This window comes from Macaca fascicularis, chromosome 1 (genome assembly GCF_037993035.2).
Source record: "Macaca fascicularis isolate 582-1 chromosome 1, T2T-MFA8v1.1".
NCBI classification, from domain to species: Eukaryota; Metazoa; Chordata; class Mammalia; order Primates; family Cercopithecidae; genus Macaca; species Macaca fascicularis.
The window spans coordinates 206,598,039-206,616,382 of record NC_088375.1 but is presented as its reverse complement, the minus strand read 5'-3'; the positions used below and the strand labels follow the sequence as shown (position 1 = coordinate 206,616,382).

The window sequence follows — 18,344 nt, the reverse complement described above, 5'->3', positions numbered from 1 at the left end:
GTCACTGCAAGCTCATTTTCCTAATCTTTTAGGGTTTTATATAAGATGACAATCATAAATTGGGAAAAACAGTTTTAAGCGGATGTTCATTAAAGGGTTGATTAAATATAAACAAAACTAGGGAAAGCCTGTGAATCATTTCTGGACATTATAATATTTAAATAAGATTTATACCTTCACTTGGATTTATGGAGAAGCAGAAAACATGTTCAGTCCTAGGCTGTGTTTTTTGTTTTTTCAGAAACAAAAAATGTTGGTGACTTTTAAAAAATGCATAAAGTGTGGAAACACAGGTAACACTCCCAAATGTTTCGTAATGTAATGAGATTTTGTTTCTAAGGGTAGTATTTTCACCTGAGAACTTCCTAGATGAAATATCTTCAGCAGTATTTTTCATGTGTTACTGACACTGAGGCACATGGATCACAAAGTGAGTCATTCAGCAACAAATTTTCAGAACTGAAGTCAGGACTTGACTCACTTTACCTTGATCACTAGGGCTGTGTCTTTATCAATTCATTAACTCACTTAAAAAAATGAAATGTTGGCCGGGCGCGGTGGCTCAAGCCTGTAATCCCAGCACTTTGGGAGGCCGAGACGGGCGGATCACGAGTTCAGGAGATCGAGACCATCCTGGCTAACACGGTGAAACCCCCATCTCTACTAAAAAAATACAAAAAACTAGCTGGGCGTGGTGGCGAGCACCTGTAGTCCCAGCTATTCGGGAGGCTGAGGCAGGAGAATGGCGTAAACCCGGGAGGGGGAGCTTGCAGTGAGCTGAGATCTGGCCACTGCACTCCAGCCTGGGCGACAAAGCGAGACTCCTTCTCAAAAAAAAAAAAAAAAAAAATTGAAATGTTTCATAAATAGAAAAAGGTATAAAGAAAAACATAAAGAATCATCTGGGACCACTACCCAGCCTAACAGATGAAATTTAGAACATAAAGATAAACCTCATCTTATCCTTCTCTTCTGCATTCCCTTCTGATGACATTTTGCTTCTTTGTTTCCAGAATTAAACATTCTCCTATATTTGATAAATAACTCACTTTGGGGCCATAAATTCTCCTGTGGTTTCTATGCCAAACAGTAGTTGTTTGTTAGCAAGTATAGTAAGGACTCAATGCTGGGCATTTATCTATGAGATGGAAATGAAAGGGCTTTGAAAAACAATAAATTGTAAAGCAAGTACAATTTAGTGGTAAGTGGTGGTATTTAAGAAGAATGTCCATCTAACATCTATATACTGTATAAAAAAGTTCATCTGAGTAAAGTTTGGTATTTTTATGCTTCTGAAAAAAAGTAAGAATCAAATTCATCAATTCTTTTTTTTTTTTGAGATGGAGTCTCACTCTGTCGCCCAGGCTGGAGTGCAGTGGTGCGATCTCGGCTCACTGCAACCTCTACCCCCCGGGTTCAAGTGATTCTCCTGCCTCAGCCTCCCAAGTAGCTGAAATTCATCAATTCTATTCCTACCAGTAGCCCTAATAAAAGACATTTGAGGAAGAAATAGAAATCAGGAGCCTAACTAAGGTTTTTATGTTTCCTCTGGATTTAATTTTGGGGTTTTACTTCCTATTACCTAGATAATAAGTAGTTGACTATAAGCTATTTTCATGGACTGACTCCATTATTGTGCTATTTATAATTCAGGATGTATTCTCTTTGAGCAGATCAGGATCAGGTTATGAAGGTTTAACATTGAAAACCTTGAGAACTATACCAATTCCATTAAAGGTTTTCACCAAACAACAGTTTCTTCATTTAAGTTTAAAAGCCTTTATGTGGGTAGCTGATTGGAAAATCTTACCAGATTATTTGGAATGATAAATGTACAAAGTAAATTAAAACCTAAATTATTTGTTTACTCTTCTAGGCCTATGATATAGCACTTAATTTTGAGCTTTGAAATTAACAGTGCTAGGTTTGACAAGTCAACTGATGCAAAACACATGATGAATATATTGAATTGATTTATTATTACTTTCAGGCACTGTGAATAACAGAGAGGCCCCTGTGTAGATACTATTCATGTCTAGGCCCTCAAGAAGTTTGTTTTGTAGTTGAGAATTTAAAATATGAAAAAGGTATCCAAAATATTTATATATTTTTTTTTTAAATTAAGGCATACTTCTTTTTTTTATTTGATTTTTTTTTTTTTTTACTTAAAAAATTTATTTTTGTAAAAATGGGGTCTCACTGTGTTGACCAGGCTGGTCTCCAACTCTAGCCTCAATTGATCCTCCCATCTTGGGCTCCCAAAGTGCTAGGATTACAGGTGTGAGCCACCAAGCCCATCCCACTCCTTTTTTTAAGTTAATTGATTCCCTTGACTTGTAATGGAAGCCCAGAGCTATTAACCAAAGAGTCTGCTTTCAAATAAATAATCTTTGCGTGAGGACTCGTATGCAAATTTATGAGCTATTACAACCATATCCAACCAGAGTTTCTACTGTAGGATCTTTCTGACAACCGGTAAACTGAGTATTTGAATGTAGATTAGGAATCTGTGCTGTGGTATCCATTCAAGGAAATATGTTCTCATCAGTTAATTGAAAAAAATTATCCTTAAATAAAATATGTTCATAGGAGAAGCATGTAGATTTATCTAGATAAAGCATTGCAGTTGGGGCAGAGCACATTAGTTCATGCCTATAATCCCAGCACTTTCGGAGGCTGTCGCAGGAGGATCACTTGAGTCCAGGAGTTTGGTACCAGCCTGCGCAATGTAGGGAGACACCGCTTCTACAAAAATAAAACTTTAGCCATTGTGGTGGTACTCATCTGTAGTCCCAGCTACTTGGGAAGCTAGGTGGGAGGATTGCTTGAGCCTGGTAGGTTGAGGCTGCAGTGACTCATGATTGCCCCTCTGTACTCCAGCCTGGGTGTCAGGGAGACACTGTATCAAGAAAAAGAAACACAAACTTTCAAATCCTACTTGGTAGTTCTTAATGAACATAAAAACTGTTTTTTGCTTACCAAAATTCTTTACTATGTGTCATATTAAAACAACTAGCTAATTATCACATATCCTTAAATTAGGCACAAGACCAAAGAATTCTTTCAATAGATTTTTTATTTTTAAACGTTTTTTTTTTTTTTTGGCCGGGTGTGGTGGTTCACAAAGCCTGTAATCCCAGCACTTTGGGAGGCCCAGGTGGGAGGATCATGAGGTCAGGAGATTGAGAACATCCTGGCTAACACAGTGAAACCCTGTCTCTACTAAAAATACAAACATTAGCTGGGCATGCTGGTGCGTGCCTGTAGTCCCAGCTACTCGGGAGGCTGAGGCAAGAGAATCGCTTGAACCAGGGAGGCAGAGGTTGCAGTGAGCCAAGATCGCGCCACCGCACTCCAGCCTGGTGACAGAGCCAGACTCTGTCTCAAAAAAAAAAAAAAAAAAGGTTTTGTTTGTTTGATTGTATAGTTATTTACTTATTTTCGAGATGAAGTCTCACTCTGTCACCCAGGCTGGAGTGCAGTGGCGTGATCTCGGCTCACTGCAACCTTTGCTTCCCAGGTTCAAGTGACTCTCCTGTCTCATCCTCCCGAGTAGCTGGGACTACAGGTGCCCACCACTAGGGCTGGCTAATTTTTGTATTTTTAGTAGAGATGGGGTTTCACCATGTTGGCCAGGTTGCTCTCAAACTCCTGACCTCAAGTGATCTGCCTGCCTTGGCTTCCCAAATTGCTGGGATTACAGTTGTGAGCCACTGCCCTGGCCAATTTATTTTTTTTTAATTGAAAATAATTGTACCTGTTGATGGGATACATAGTGGATATTTCAATATGTACGATGTGATTAGATTAGGGTAATTAGCATATTCATCATCTCCAATATGTATTATTTATTTGTATTGGGAAGGTTGAAATACTCCTCAGCTGTTTGAAACTATATATTATTGTTAACTATAGTCATCCTGAAGTGGTATAGAACACTAGAACTTTTTTCTCCTATCTAGCTATAATTTTGTATTCTTTAACAAATCTTTTCCTATCCTTCCCTTCCTGTTATCTCTCCCAGCCTCTAGTAGCCTCTGTTGTACTTTTTACTCCTATGAGATCAACTTTTTTTTAGCTTCTGTGTATGAGTGAGAACATGTGGTGTTTAACTTCCTGTTCCTAGCTTATTTCACTTAAAATAATGTCCTTAGTTCCATCCATGTTGCTGAGAATGACAGGATTCCTCCCTCCCTCCCTCCCTCCCTCCCTTCCTTCCTTCCTTCCTTCCTTCCTTCCTTCCTTCCCTCCCTCCCCCCTCCCTCCCTCCCTCCCTCCCTCCCTCTCTCTTTCTTTTTTTCTTTTTCTTTTCCTTTTTTTTTTCAGGCAAGTCTCACTCTGTTGCCCAGGCTGGAGTTCAGTGGCATGATCTCAGCTCGCTGCAACCTCTGCCTCCCAGGTTCAAGCAATTCTCCTGCCTCAGCCTCCCGAGTAGCTGAGACTACGGGCACACACCGCCACACCCAGCTAATTCTTTTTTTTTTTTTCTTGATACAGGGTCCCACTCTGTCACCCAGGCTGGAGTACAGTGACACAATCACAGCTTACTGCAGCTTCAGCCTCCTAGGTTCAAGCGATCCTCCCACCTCAGCCTCTCAAGTAGCTGGAACTATAGGCACATGCCACCACACCTGGCTAGTTTTTTTGGTTTTTGAAGAGACCAGGTCTCACTCTGTTGCCCTGACTGGTCTCAAATTCCTGGACCTGGAATCAAGTGATCTTCCTGCCTCAGCCTCCCAAAGTGCTGGGATTATAGTTGTGAGCTAGTATACCTGGCTCATTCTTTTTTGTGGCTAAATGGTATTCCATTTTTTATGTATACCACATTTTCTTTATCCATTCATCTGTTGTTGAACACCTAGGTTGATTCCATATCTTGGCTGTTGTTGTAAACATGGAAGTGCAGATATCTCTTCAGTATAATGATTTCCTTTCCTTTGGATGTATTCTCAGTAATGGTATTGCTGGATCATACGGTAGTTCTATTTGTAGTTTTTTTTGAGGACCCTCCATACTGTTCCCCATAGTGGCTGTACTAGTTTACATTCCCACCGACAGTGTATAGCGTTCCCTTTACTCTGCACCCTCACCAGCACTGGCTACTTTTTGTCTTTTTGATAATAGCCTCCTAACTGGGGTGAGCTGATACCTCACTGTGGTTTTGATTTGCATTCACCTGATGATTAGTTATGTTGAGCATTTAAAAAATATATTTGGCCTTTTTTTTTTTTTTTTGAAACAGAGTCTCTCTCACTCTGTCGCCAGGCCGGAGTGCAGTGGTGCGAGCAGTCTCAGCTCACTGCAACCTCCAACTCCCTGGTTCAAGCTATTCTTCTGCCCCAGGCTCCCAAGTAGCTGGGATTACAGGCACGTGTCACCATGCCCAGCTAATTTTTGTATTTTTAATAGAAACGGGGTTTCACCATGTTGCCAGGATGGTCTTGATCTCCTGACCTTGTGATCCGCCCGCCTCAGCCTCCCAAAGTACTGGGATTACAGGCATAAGCCACAGCCCTTGGCCTGTTTGGCCATTTTTATGTCTTCTTTTGAGAAATGTCTCTTCAGATCATTTGGTCTTTGCCATTTTTATATTATTTAATTGTTTATTTATTTATTTAATTTCTTCGAGGCAGAGTCTCGCTCTGTTGCCCAAGCAGAGTGCAGTGGCACAATTTCAGCTCACTGCAACCTCCGCCTCCCGGATTCAAGCAGTTCTCTGCCTCAGCCTCCTGAGTAGCTGGGATTACAGGTGCCTGCCAGCACACCCAGCCAGTTTTTGTATTTTTAGTAGAGACAGGGTTTCACCATCTTGACCAGGCTGGTCTTGAACTCCTGACCTCGTGATCTACCTGCCTCGGCCCTCTGAAGCGCAGGGATTGCAGGCGTGAGCCACCTTGCCCAGCCATATTTAATTATTCTTTTTTAAGACAGTCTCGCTATGTGCCCAGGCTGGTCTTGAACTCCTGGGCTCACACGATCCTCCCACTTCGGCCTCCCAAAGTGCTAGGATTACAAGCATGAGTCACTGTACCCAGCCCTTCCTAATTTTAATTAGAAGGACCAAAGATTTTTAATAAATTCTTTCCAACCATTTGGTTTGGAACTTTCCTCCTCTGTCTTTCCATTTCACCTCTCTTTTTTTGTTTTCCTTTTTGCCCCTTCATTTACCCTAATTCACTAATTAACTTTTCCCCCCACTTTTCTTTTGCGTAATAATACATTGCTATAAAAGATACTGTATATTCTCTTTCCTACATTCCTTTTCTATCACCATTTGATTTATTTTCTCTGAAATTTGGAGTTATGGGGTTCTCACCCTTATGATAATGGAAGTAGTTTTTGGGAATGTGATTTGGAAATATATCATCCCCCATCTCTACAAAAAAATGTAAAAATTAGCCAGTCGTGGTGGTGCACACCTATAGTCCCAGATCTTCAAGAGGCTGGGATGGGAGGATCACTTGAGCCCAGGAAGTTGAGGTTGCAGTGAGCCATGATCATGTCTGCAGGCTGGGCAACAGAGCAAGACTATGTCTGAAAAAAAAGAAAGGAAAAGAAATACATTATCACTTAGAGGCAAAATCCTAAGGAGATTGCTGGATGAATAAAATTTAACATAGCTACATAACAACAATAAAACAGGAGTAAATAATAGATAGGTTAATTTAAAATAAAGTACTTCATGGGATTTTGTAGAAAAAGTCTTAGTAGTATTTGGTTATCAGAATTAAAAAGACATTTCTCATACCTGTCTGCTGTTTATCTAACAGTAAATGCTTCCTTTTAAGAAGAAACAGGCTTACTTTTCTCATGTAATCCAGTGTTCAGGAGGAGGTGGCAATATAGGGGTCTGTCATAAACTCCTTAAAGGATTCTCTGTTATTATCAAATTTGGAATACCAACCAAAAATTTTTGATCCCTCTCTCTGCTCCAGTGGATTTTCTAAATATACTATTGATAAGGTTTGGCTCTAGGTCCCCAACCAAGTCTCATGTTGAATTGTAATTCCCAATGTTGAAAGTGGGACCTGGTGGGAGGTGATTGGATCATGGGGTGGATTTCTCATGAATGGTTTAACACCATCCGCTTAGTACTGTATTCAGGATAGTAAGTTCTCATGAGATCTGGTCATTTAAAAGTGTGTGGAGGCTGGGCGCGGTGGCTCATGCCAGTAATCCCAGCACTTTGGGAGGCTGAGGCAGGCGGATCACGAGGTCGAGAGTTCAAGACCAGCCTGGCCAACATGGTGAAGCCCTGTCTCTACTAAAAATACAAAAATTAGCTGGGCATGGTGGCACGTGCCTGTAGTCCCAGCTACTTGGGAGGCTGAGGCAGGAGAATCCGTTGAACCCTGGAGGCAAAGGTTGTGATGAGCCAAGACCACCACTGCACTCCAGCCTGTGCAACAGAGTGAGGCTCCATCTCAAAAAAAAAAAGTGTGTGTGGCACCTGCACCCTTGCTCTCTTGCTCCTGTTCTGGGCCATGTGACATGTCTACTCCCCCTTCATCTTCCAGCATGATGGTAAGTTTCTGCAGCTTCCCCTGAAGCCAGGCAGATACTAGCATCATTCTTCCTATACAGACTGCAGAACCATGAGCCAGTAAAACCTCTTTTCTTTATAAATTACCCAGTCTCAGGTATTTCTTTTTATTTATTTATTTATTTATTTAGAGTCTCACTCTGTTGCCCAGGCTGGAGTCCAGTGGCATGATCTCAGCTCACTGCAATCTCTGCCTCCTGGGTTCAAGTGATTCTTTTACTTCAGCCTCGTAGCTGGGACTACAGGCACGCACCACCATGCCTGGCTAATTTTTTTTTTTTTTTTGAGACAGAGTCTCGCTCTGTGGCCCAGACTGGAGTGCAGTGGTGCAATCTCGGCTCATTGCAAGCTCCGCCTCCCGGGTTCACGCCATTCTCCTGCCTCATTCTCCTGCCTCAGTCTCCCAAGTAGCTGGGACTACAGGTGACTGCCACCACGCCCGGCTAATTTTTTTTGTATTTTTAGTAGAGACGGAGTTTCACTGTGTTAGCCAGGATGGTCTCGATCTCCTGACCTCGTGATCCACCCGCCTCAGCCTCCCAAAGTGCTGGGATTACAAACGTGAGCCACCGCACCCAGCCAAATTTTTATATTTTTAGTAGAGACGGGGTTTCGCCATATTGGCCAGGCTGGTCTCAAACTCCTGACCTCAGATGATCCTCCTGCCTCGGCCTCCCAGAGTGCTGGGATTACAGGTGTGAGCCACTGTACCCGGCCTCAGGTAATTCTTTATAGTAATGCAAGAATGGACTAATAGACCTATTATCACAACATACATGTGTATTTCCTCTTTCTTTTTTTTTTTTTTTTTTTTTTTTTTTGAGATAGTCTCACTCTGTCGCCCAGGCTGGAGTGCAGTGGCACGATCTTGGCTTACTACATCCTCTGCCTCCTGGATTCAGGCGATTCTCCTGCCTCAGCCTCCCAAGTAGCTGGCATTACAGGCGCCCACCACCATGCCCAGTTATGTATTTCCTCTTTCTACTTGCAAGTAAACTTTGGAAAGTTTGAAGGTTTTTTCCCATGAGTGAATAGCTTATATTCTGGCCCTTCACTATAAAAACATACCCTTAACCTGGAATTTTTTTATCAGAGCAATGTGCACATTAAGTTGCCAGTGGTAAAGCAACATCACTACTTGATACAATCATGGGCAGAAATCTGTGTTTTTCCAGAGGTAGAATCTCAGACATAACTGTACCTGCAAGTTCAGAGAGAGAGACCTTCCACCTATCTTCTCCTGACTGCTTTGCCCAATTCTTTCTGATTCCCAAAGGTCAGAGCTATGCAGTATTTCCACAGGAAGTTGTGGGCCTTCTCTAGACAAAGCCTGCTTTGTTCATTAGTGGCAGGTTTACTTTCTGTAATTTTGCCGAAGTTTTCTGAAACAGTTCTTTAAAGCCAATAATAATCCTCTTTTAGAAGGCAAAAATAAGTTCAGTAGTGTAAATACCATAAATGAATGTTCTACATTTACAATGTTCTGATACTGTGGAAAGGTTGTTTATAGCAAATCTGTTTCCAGCTAGGTGGGCTTAAAAATAGACTAAACCGTTATATTATGAAGATACTTGGTACTTCTTCATAGTGAAGTGTATATATACCTTGGAATAAAATCATACATTGGCCGGGCGCGGTGGCTCACGCCTGTAATCCCAGCACTTTGGGAGAACGAGGCGGGCAGATCACGAGGTCAAGAGATCGAGACCATCCTGACTAACACAGTGAAACCCCGTTTCTACTAAAAATACAAAAAAATTAGCTGGGCATGGTGGCGGACTCCTGTAGTCCCAGCTACTCGGGAGGCTGAGGCAGGAGAATGGCGTGAACCCGGGAGGCGGAGCTTGCAGTGAGCCGAGATCGCGCCACTGCACTCTAGCCCGGGCCACAGAGTGAGACACCAAAAAAAAAAAAAAAAGAAAAGAAAAGAAAACCTGATAAGGTATAAAACATAAAGATAGAATTCATACAGATCCAATAACTTTTGTTACTTATTACTAAGTCAAATAAAGCGGGGGGAAAGTGAGGCTATGCTGAAAACTGTTTTCTGTGGATTCCCATTGCCTGTGCCTTATCTTGCCATCAACGTGGATGATTAAGAGGTAAGGCATGGTAGCTCACACACTTTGGGGGACTGAGGCAGGAGGATTGCTTGAGGCCAGGAGTTCGAGACCAGCTTGGGCAATATAGCGAAACCTGATCTCTACTCAGAAAATTAGCCAGGTGAGGTGGTATGCGCCTGTAGTTCTAGCTTCTCAGAAGCTGAGGCGGAAAGATTGCTTGAGCCCAGGAGTTCAAGGTTACAGTGAGTTATGATCATGCCATTGTACTCCAAGCTGAGTGAAACAGTGAGACAGTGTCTCAAAACAAAACAATAACAACAAAAAAAAAAACTGGCTGTGCCGGGTGTGGTGCACCCCTAGAGCCCCAGTGATTTGAGAGGCTGAAGCAGCAGGATTACTTGAGACCAGGAGTTTGAGGCTGCAGTGCACCATGATCGTGCCCCTTAATAGCCACTGCACTCTAGCCTGGGTAACATAACCCCATATCCAAAAAATATATATATATGTATAATAAAATAAAGGATTGGTTGTAAATCTAATTCTAAAATTAACATTATCTTTGACCTAGGACATATCGTTTAATCCTGTTTTATATCTCCATCAAGTTATGCAGGTATAATATGCATCTATAGTAAATAGTTAATGAATATTTTATCTGAAGATGAAAGGTGCTAAGTGGTTTTTATAAATATCATACATTTATTTAAAAATCACAGCCAGTGGCCAGGCGCTGTGGCTCACTCCTGTAATCCCAGCACTTTGGGAGGCCAAGGTGGGTAGATCCCTGAGGTCAGGAGTTGGAGCCCAGCCTGGCCAACATGGTGAAACCCCGTCTCTACTAAAAATACAAAAGTTAGCCGGGTATGGTGGCGGGCATCTGTAATTTCAGCTACTTGGGAGGCTGAGGCAGGAGAATCCCTTGAACCCAGGAGGCAGGGGTTGCAGTGAGCTGAGATCATGCCATTGCCCTCCAGCCAGCGTTACAGAGTAACACTGTCTCTCAAAAAAAAAAAAAAAAAAAAATTGCCCCTGAAATTTGTATGAACCAACTACACTTGCACTTAAAAACTTCAATTAAATATTGACTAGGAAAAATATGGTGGTTGAAGAAACTACTAGAACTCTGCATAGTTCATGATATAAGAAACAAGCCTATGATATGTGGGGTGCTACAACTTGAATAAGGGAGTAAGTAGTTTAAATACCAGGCCTGGTTTCAGGGTACTACTCAAACAGGAAACTCCAACTGTAATTTGGTTAGTTATCTTCCACTCCCAGCCTCCGCCCCCTCCAGAAAACACCAAGACTGTCAACTCTGTGACGTGCTTTCCTAATGGCCTGTAGCTACATGACTCAAAGAAAAGGTGTTTTCTTTGGAACACACAATTATAAAACTATACCCAGCATCCTACACCCTGATATCTGGCAAACAAAGGGAAATTTTTTTTTTTTTCACTCATAGAAAACAGAATGGGGCCATAGGCCATTTAAAATGCCGTAACTAGTTTAAACAGAAACAACAGGATATCCAAATGTGACTGCCTGCCTATATTTTCTCTGTCAAATTGGAAATTAGAGGGAGCATTTTATAAAATCAGAGATGCTGAGAACAAAGATTTATATGCAAAATTGGCATATGAACAGTTTCAGGCTCATTTTTCTTAGTCCTTTATTAGTATAGAACAAATTTGGGTGTACTTATATCATTTTTTAAAAAATAGTGATGATTTCTGGATACCTGAGTATAGTTTTTGTTTTTTTGTTTGTTTGTTTTTTGAGGCAGGGTCTCCCTCTGTCACCCAGGTTGTAGTACAGTGGCACGATCACAGCTCACTGCAGCCTCAACCACCTGAGCTTAATTAAGGAGTTCCCTCACCTTAGTCTACCAAGTAGCTGGGACTGCAGGTGTATGCCACCACGCCCAGCCAATTGTTGTGTCTGTGTGGTTTTTGTTTTGTTTTGTTTTGTTTTTGAGAGGGAGTCTTGCTCTGTGGCCCATGCTGGAGTGCAGTGGAGTGGTCTCAGCTCACTGCAACCTCTGCCTCCCGGGTTCAAGAGATTCTCGTGCCTCAGCCTCCTGAGTAGCTGGAACTACAGGCACGTGCCACCACACTCAGCTAATTTTGTTTTTTTGTTTTTTGTGTTTTGTTTTAGTCGAAACAGGGTTTCATGTTGGCCATTCTGGTCTCAAACTCCTGACCTGAAGTGATCCACCCACCTCAGCCTCCCAAAGTGCTGGGATTATAGGCACAAGCCACCACACCCAACCTAATTTTTGCATTTTTGTAGAGATGACGTCTCAGTATGTTGCCCAGGCTGGTCTTGACCTCCTGGGTTTAAGCAGTCCACCCACCTGGCCTTCCAATGTGCTAGGATTACAGGCGTGAGCCACTGCGCCCGGCCTGCTCTTTGTTCTGTAATGTATTCATCTGTCAGTTTCTCTTTGTTTCTGTTACAGTTTCTAAACATTGCAATTGAATCTTCTTGTTAAACAGAAATTCATACTGAGAAGCTTGAAGCTTGGACTATTGTAGCAGGGGTTTTTTTTGTTTTTGTTTTTTATTTATTTATTTTTAGATAAAGGGTATTGCTGTGTTGCCCAGGCTGGAGTGCAGTGGCTATTCACAGGTGCAATTATACATAACACAATACAGCCTCAACTCCTAGACTCAAGCAATCCTCCTGCCTCAGCCTCCTGAGTAACTGGGACAACAGGTACATATCACTGTGCCCTGTCCGGTGTTATTGTAGCAGTTTTAGAGATAAATGGCTTAATTAGATCTAGTCAGCCACTGCTATGAAGGACTTATGCATTAATTTTTTTTTTTTTTTGAGACAGGGTCTCACTTGTTGCCCAGGCTGGAGTGCAGTGGCACGATCACAGCTCACTATAGACTCAACCTCCTGAGATCAAAGGATCCTCCTGCCCCAGCCTCCCAAGTGGCTAAGACTATAGGCAAGCACAACACCTGGCTAATTTTTTTTTTTTTTTTTTTTTGTAGAGACAGGGTCTCCCTATGTTGCTCAGGCTGATCTCAAACTCCTGGGCTCAAGTGATCCCCACGACCTTGACCTCCCAGAGTGCTAGGATTAAAAGCATGAGCCACCATGCCTGGCAAATTTATGCATTCTTCAAAACTCTTCATTTTGCAGCTAAAACACTTTTACCTGGCATATTTAGATCTTCATTAAATTTGGTTTCTAGCTCCTTTAGCACAATATTTTACTCGTGGCAAACTAGGAGAATATACTTAAGAACTCTTAGAATCCAGATTACAGTTCACAGGTTTCAACTGTGTAAGTTCTTATGTGTGGATGTTTTTCAATAAATGTACTGACAAATTGTTTGGAGATTTACAACGATTTGAAAAAAACTCACAGACAGGCCAGATGTGGTGGCTTTTGCCTGTAATTCCAGCACTTTGGGAATCTGAGGCAAGAGGATTACTTGAGGCCAGGAGTTCAAGGTCAACCCGGGCAACATAGTGAGACCCTATCTCTAGAAAAAATTTAAAAGTTAGCCAGCCGTAGTGGCGCATGCCTGTTGTCTCAGCTACTCAGACAGCTGAGGTGGGAGAATCGCTTGATGTCCCCAGGAGTTGGAGGCTGCAGTGAGCTCTCATCCTGCCACTGCACTCTAGCCTGGGCAAGAGTGAGATGCTGTCTCAACAATTTTTTTTTTTTATTTATTTTATTTTTTTTATTTTATTTTTTTTTTTTGAGAGGGAGTCTCGCTCTGTCGCCCAGGCTGGGATGCAGTGGCCGGATCTCAGCTCACTGCAAGCTCCGCCTCCCGGGTTTACGCCATTCTCCTGCCTCAGCCTCCCGAGTAGCTGGGACTACAGGCGCCCGCCACCTCGCCTGGCTAGTTATTTTTTTTTTTTGTATTTTTTAGTTGAGATGGGGTTTCACCTTGTTAGCCAGGATGGTCTCAATCTCCTGACCTTGTGATCCACCCGTCTCGGCCTCCCAAAGTGCTGGGATTACAGGCTTGAGCCACCGCGCCCGGCCTCAACAATTTTTAAAAAGAGGCTGGGCATGGTGGCTCATGCCTGTAATCCCAGCACTCTGGGAGGCCAAGGTGGGTGGATCACTTGAGATCAGGAGTTCAAGACCAGCCTGGTCAACATGTCGAAACCTCATCTCTACTAAAATTAGCTGGGCATGGTGGTGCATGCCTGTAGTCCCAGCTACTTAGGAGGCTAAGGCAGGAGAATCACTTGAACCTGGAAGGCGGAGGTTGCAGTGAGCTGAGATCGCACCACTGCACTCCAACCTGGGAGACAGTGAGATTCCATCTCCAAAAATAAAAAATACAAATAAATAATAAAAATAAAAATAAAGCCAGGCACAGTGGCTCACACCTGTAATCCCAGCACTTTGGGAGACCAAGGCAGGTAGATCACCTGAGATCAGGAGTTCAAGACCAGCCTAGCCAACATGGCAAAACCCCGTCTCTACTAAAAATACAAAAATTAGCTAGGTGTGGTGGTGCACACCTGTAATCCCAGCTACTTGGGAGGCTGAGCAAGAGAATTGCTTGAACCCAGGAGGCAGAAGTTGCAGTGAGCTGAGATCATGCCATTGCACTCCAGCCTGGGTAACAAGAGCGAAACTTTGTCTCAGAAAAATAAATAAATAAAAATAAAAATGAATTAAATTAACTATAGCATATACTGTACTGCTGTAATTTCATAGTTACCTCCTATTACTATTGAAGTGAGCTCAAGTATTGCCAGTATCCACTTAAAATGCTGTATGATGCTAATCTTCTAGTGAGCAGTTTTTCTTTTTTTTTTTCTTTTTTTTTTTTTTTTGAGACGGAGTCTTGCTCTGTCGCCCAGGCTGGAGTGCAGTGGCCGGATCTCAGCTCACTGCAAGCTCCACCTCCCGGGTTCACGCCATTCTCCTGCCTCAGCCTCCCGAGTAGCTGGGACTACAGGCGTCCGCCACATCGCCCGGCTAGTTTTTTGTTATTTTTTAGTAGAGACGGGGTTTCACCATGTTAGCCAGGATGGTCTCGATCTCCTGACCTTGTGATCCACCCGTCTCGACCTCCCAAAGTGCTGGGATTACAGGCTTAAGCCACCGCGCCCGGCCTAGTGAGCAGTTTTTCATAGCTTAGGGCATATCATAAATCTTGAATAACACCATGGGACCTCTACCACGTGCCACTAGGGATACTGGAATTGCTCTTAAAAAGCAGAGAAGAGTCATGACATTATAAGAAAAAGTTGAAAATGAGAAAAAGAAAAAAAAAAGGAAAAGTTGAATTGCTTGATGTGTACCATAGATTGAGGTCTATAGCTGCAGTTGCCTGCCATTTTTTTAAGTATATAGTACATAGGTGGTGGCTGGGCCCGGGAAATGGCGGCATCAGGAGAGAGCAGGACTTTGGGCAGCGGAGGCAGCACAGAGGACATATTTCTGACCTTCTACAGTGAGGTGACACAAATAGAGAAGAGAGACTTAGTTCCAACATCCAAAAATCAGATTGAAAGACGGACCTGTCCTGGTTCCTCTTACTTTAGTTTGAACCCATTTGAGGTTCTTCAGAAGTTACAGATGAAGAAATTAAAAAAAAGAGGTTTCGGCAGTTATCCACATTGGTATGTCCTGACAAAAATCATGATGCTGACAGAGCACAAAAGCCTTTTGAAGCTATGGACAAAGCTTACAAGTTGCTACTGGATCAGGACCAAAAGAAGAGGGCCCTGGATGTAATTTAGGCAGAAAAGGAATACGTGGAACACAACCGGGCACAGTGGCACACGCCTGTAATCTCAGCACTTTGGGAGGCCGAGGTGGGCAGATCACCTGAGGTCAGGAGTTCGAGACCAGCCTGGCCAACATGGTGAAACCCCGTCTCTACTAAAAATACAAAAATTATCCAGGTGTGGTGGCAGGCACCTGTAATCCCAGCTACTTGGCTACTTGGGAGGCTGAGGCAGGAGAATCACTTGAATTCGGGAGGCAGAGGTTTCATGAGCCGAGATCACGCCATTGCACTCCAGCCTGGGCAACAAGGGCAAAACTCTGTCTCAAAAAACTAAAAATAAAAAAGAATACGTGGAACACACTGAAAGAGTGAAAAAAAAAAAAAAAAAAAAAAAAAAAGAAATTGAAAGGAAAGAGAAGCCAAAGAGATGCATGAAAGGAAATGACAAGGGGAAGAAGAGATTGAAGCTCAAGAAGAAGCCAAACAAGAAAGAGAGTGGCAGAAAAACTTTGAGGAAAGTGGAGATGGTCGTGTGGACAGCCGGCGAAACTTCCAAGCCAATACAAAGAGGAAGAAAGAGAAGAAAAATCAGACCTTCCTGAGACCACTGAAAGTAAAAATGAAGCAGCGTGAGTGACCACCCAGGTCACAGGCACAGAACCTTCCCCCTGCTATCTCCCTTCCTGCTTTGAAGGACTCAGTCTTTCCTCCCACTTCCACCCCAACATAGAGTAGAATTTGCTTTTTGGTCCATTTTGGTGTGTGTGTGGTTGTTTGTGGTTTTTTTATTTTTGAGATGGAGTCTCGCTCTGTCACCCAGGCTGGAGTACAGTGGCGCTATCGCGGCTCACTGCAAGCTCCACCTCCTGGGTTCATGCTATTCTCCTGCCTCAGCCTCCTGAGTAGCTGGGACTACAGGCGCCCGCCACCACGCCCGGCTGATTTTTTGTATTTTTAGTAGAGACGGAGTTTCACCATGTTAGCCAGGATGATCTTCTGACATTGTGATCCACCCGCCTCGGCCTCCCAAAGTGCTGGGATTCCAGGAGTGAGCCACCGTGCCTGGCCTCATTTTGTTGTCAATACAATTTAATATTGATCAGAGCAATTCTTTTGTACATCGAAATGAAGGGCTTGGTTAAAGAAAAGACCTTCCCCTCTCCCTGCCCCTAGAACAACCAGGATTGGAAGGTGCCACCATTGGTGCTGCCTTCTCTTCCCACAGCCTGTAACTCAGTGTTTTGTACTTCACTGAATTGTGATGGTTAGAAATTTCATAGATAGTTTGTGGAAATCATCCATTAAACATACTGCTTAAAATGGTGTTGCTGTGACTTCAGAGACAAGCCTGGTGCACCTTAGGAAGCCCCTTGGCTTCAGTTGCTTGCTTCTGGGTGTGCTCCCTTCGAAGGCCCAGATGAAACAAGGAACACTTGTGGGCACACAGAGCAGGCATCTGATGTCCTGATGCCCTGTGGTGTTCGGCATGTGTTTGGCACAGGGGCATCCACTGACCAATCAGCGTGGCATGAGGCCCACGCCACCCAAACCTTTCACTTTCCAAAGAGCTAGCTGTCCTCCACCCAGTACCATGGTGTCCTAGCCTGTCTGCATTTGTTAGTGGTAACATTCTTTATAATAAGTTTTTATAACCCCCCCAAAAATATAGTATATACCTATAACATACCAAGTATGTGTTAAATGACCATTTTTGCTATCAATAAGGCTTCTAGCCTAAAGTAGATTATTAGTGGTTAAGTTCTGGGGCAGTAAAAGTTAAATGTGGGTTTTCTACTCCAAAGAGATTGGTGCCGCTAACTCCCATGTTGTTCAAGAGTTAATTTTATTTTAAATGTAAAATCAGAAAATGTTTGGGGCTGGGCATGGTGGCTCACACCTGTAATTCCAGTACTTTGGGCAGAAGGATCACATGAGTCCAGAACTTTGACACCAGTCTGGGCAACAAAGTGAGACTCCATCTCTGCAAAAAATAAAAATTAGCCACACGTGGTGCATGGCATTAGTCCCAGCTACTTGGGAAGCTGAAGCAGAAGGATGACTTGAGCCTAGGACATCAAGGCTACAGTGAGCAGTGATTGTGCCACTGCCCTCCTCTAGGCCGGACGGCCAAGAGAGCCTGTCTGGGGAAAAAAAAAAAGAGGTCAGGCGCAGTGGCTCACGCCTGTAATCCCAGCACTTTGGGAGGCCGAGGCGGGAGGATCACTTGAGCCTAGGAGTTTGAGAGACAATTGTGGGTAAAATACTGATAACCCACCTCCACAAAAAATTTAAAAATTAGCTGCATGTGGTAGTATGCACCTGTGGTCCCAGCTACTTGGGAGGATGAGGTGGGGGAATGGCTTGAGCCCAGGAGGTCGAAGCTATAGTGAGCCATGATCGCACCACTGCACTCCAGCCTGGATGACAGAGTCAGACCCTGTCTCAAAACAAAATTTTAAAAGAAACCTAATTTTAGAATTTCTACCATTTTAAGATTTTAACATTGAACAATGTTTGAGATGACTATCAAATTGTTAAAATAAACTATATAGAGATGAATACCAACCATCTAGATGGTGAGAATTAAATCAGATCATGCCAGCTTTGTAAATTATATTCTGAAAACCATTGTGAGTGAAGGAAACCAGATGTTGCAAAGACTTGTAAAATTTCAGCTGAACCTTTATTCTGCAGGCATTATGGTAGAAAGAATCACAGACTTTGAAGTCAGAGAGATGTAGATTTAAATCCCAGCCTGGCCAGGCACAGTGCTTACAACTGTAATCCCAACACTTTGAGAGGCTGAGGTGGGCAGGAGTTTGAGACCAGCCTGGCCAACATGGTGAAACCTCGACTCCACTAAAAATAAAAAAAAGTAGCCGGGTGTGGTGTTGCGTACCTGTAATCCCAGCTACTCAGGAGGCTGAGGCAGGAGAATGACTTGAACCCAGGAGTCAGAGGTTGCAGTGAGCCGAGATCACACCACTGCACTCCAGCCTGGATGACAGAATGAGACCCT

At 43.1% G+C, this 18,344-nt stretch overlaps 1 protein-coding gene and 1 pseudogene across 49 annotated transcripts in view; both read left to right on the top strand.

Moving 5' to 3' along the window:
• PHACTR4 (phosphatase and actin regulator 4) overlaps nt 1-18,344 on the top strand; it is a 146,206-nt gene that overhangs the window by 71,684 nt on the left and 56,178 nt on the right. The gene's annotated exons all lie outside the window — the stretch shown is intronic.
• LOC135966690 (dnaJ homolog subfamily C member 8-like) lies at nt 14,949-15,962 on the top strand (annotated as a pseudogene).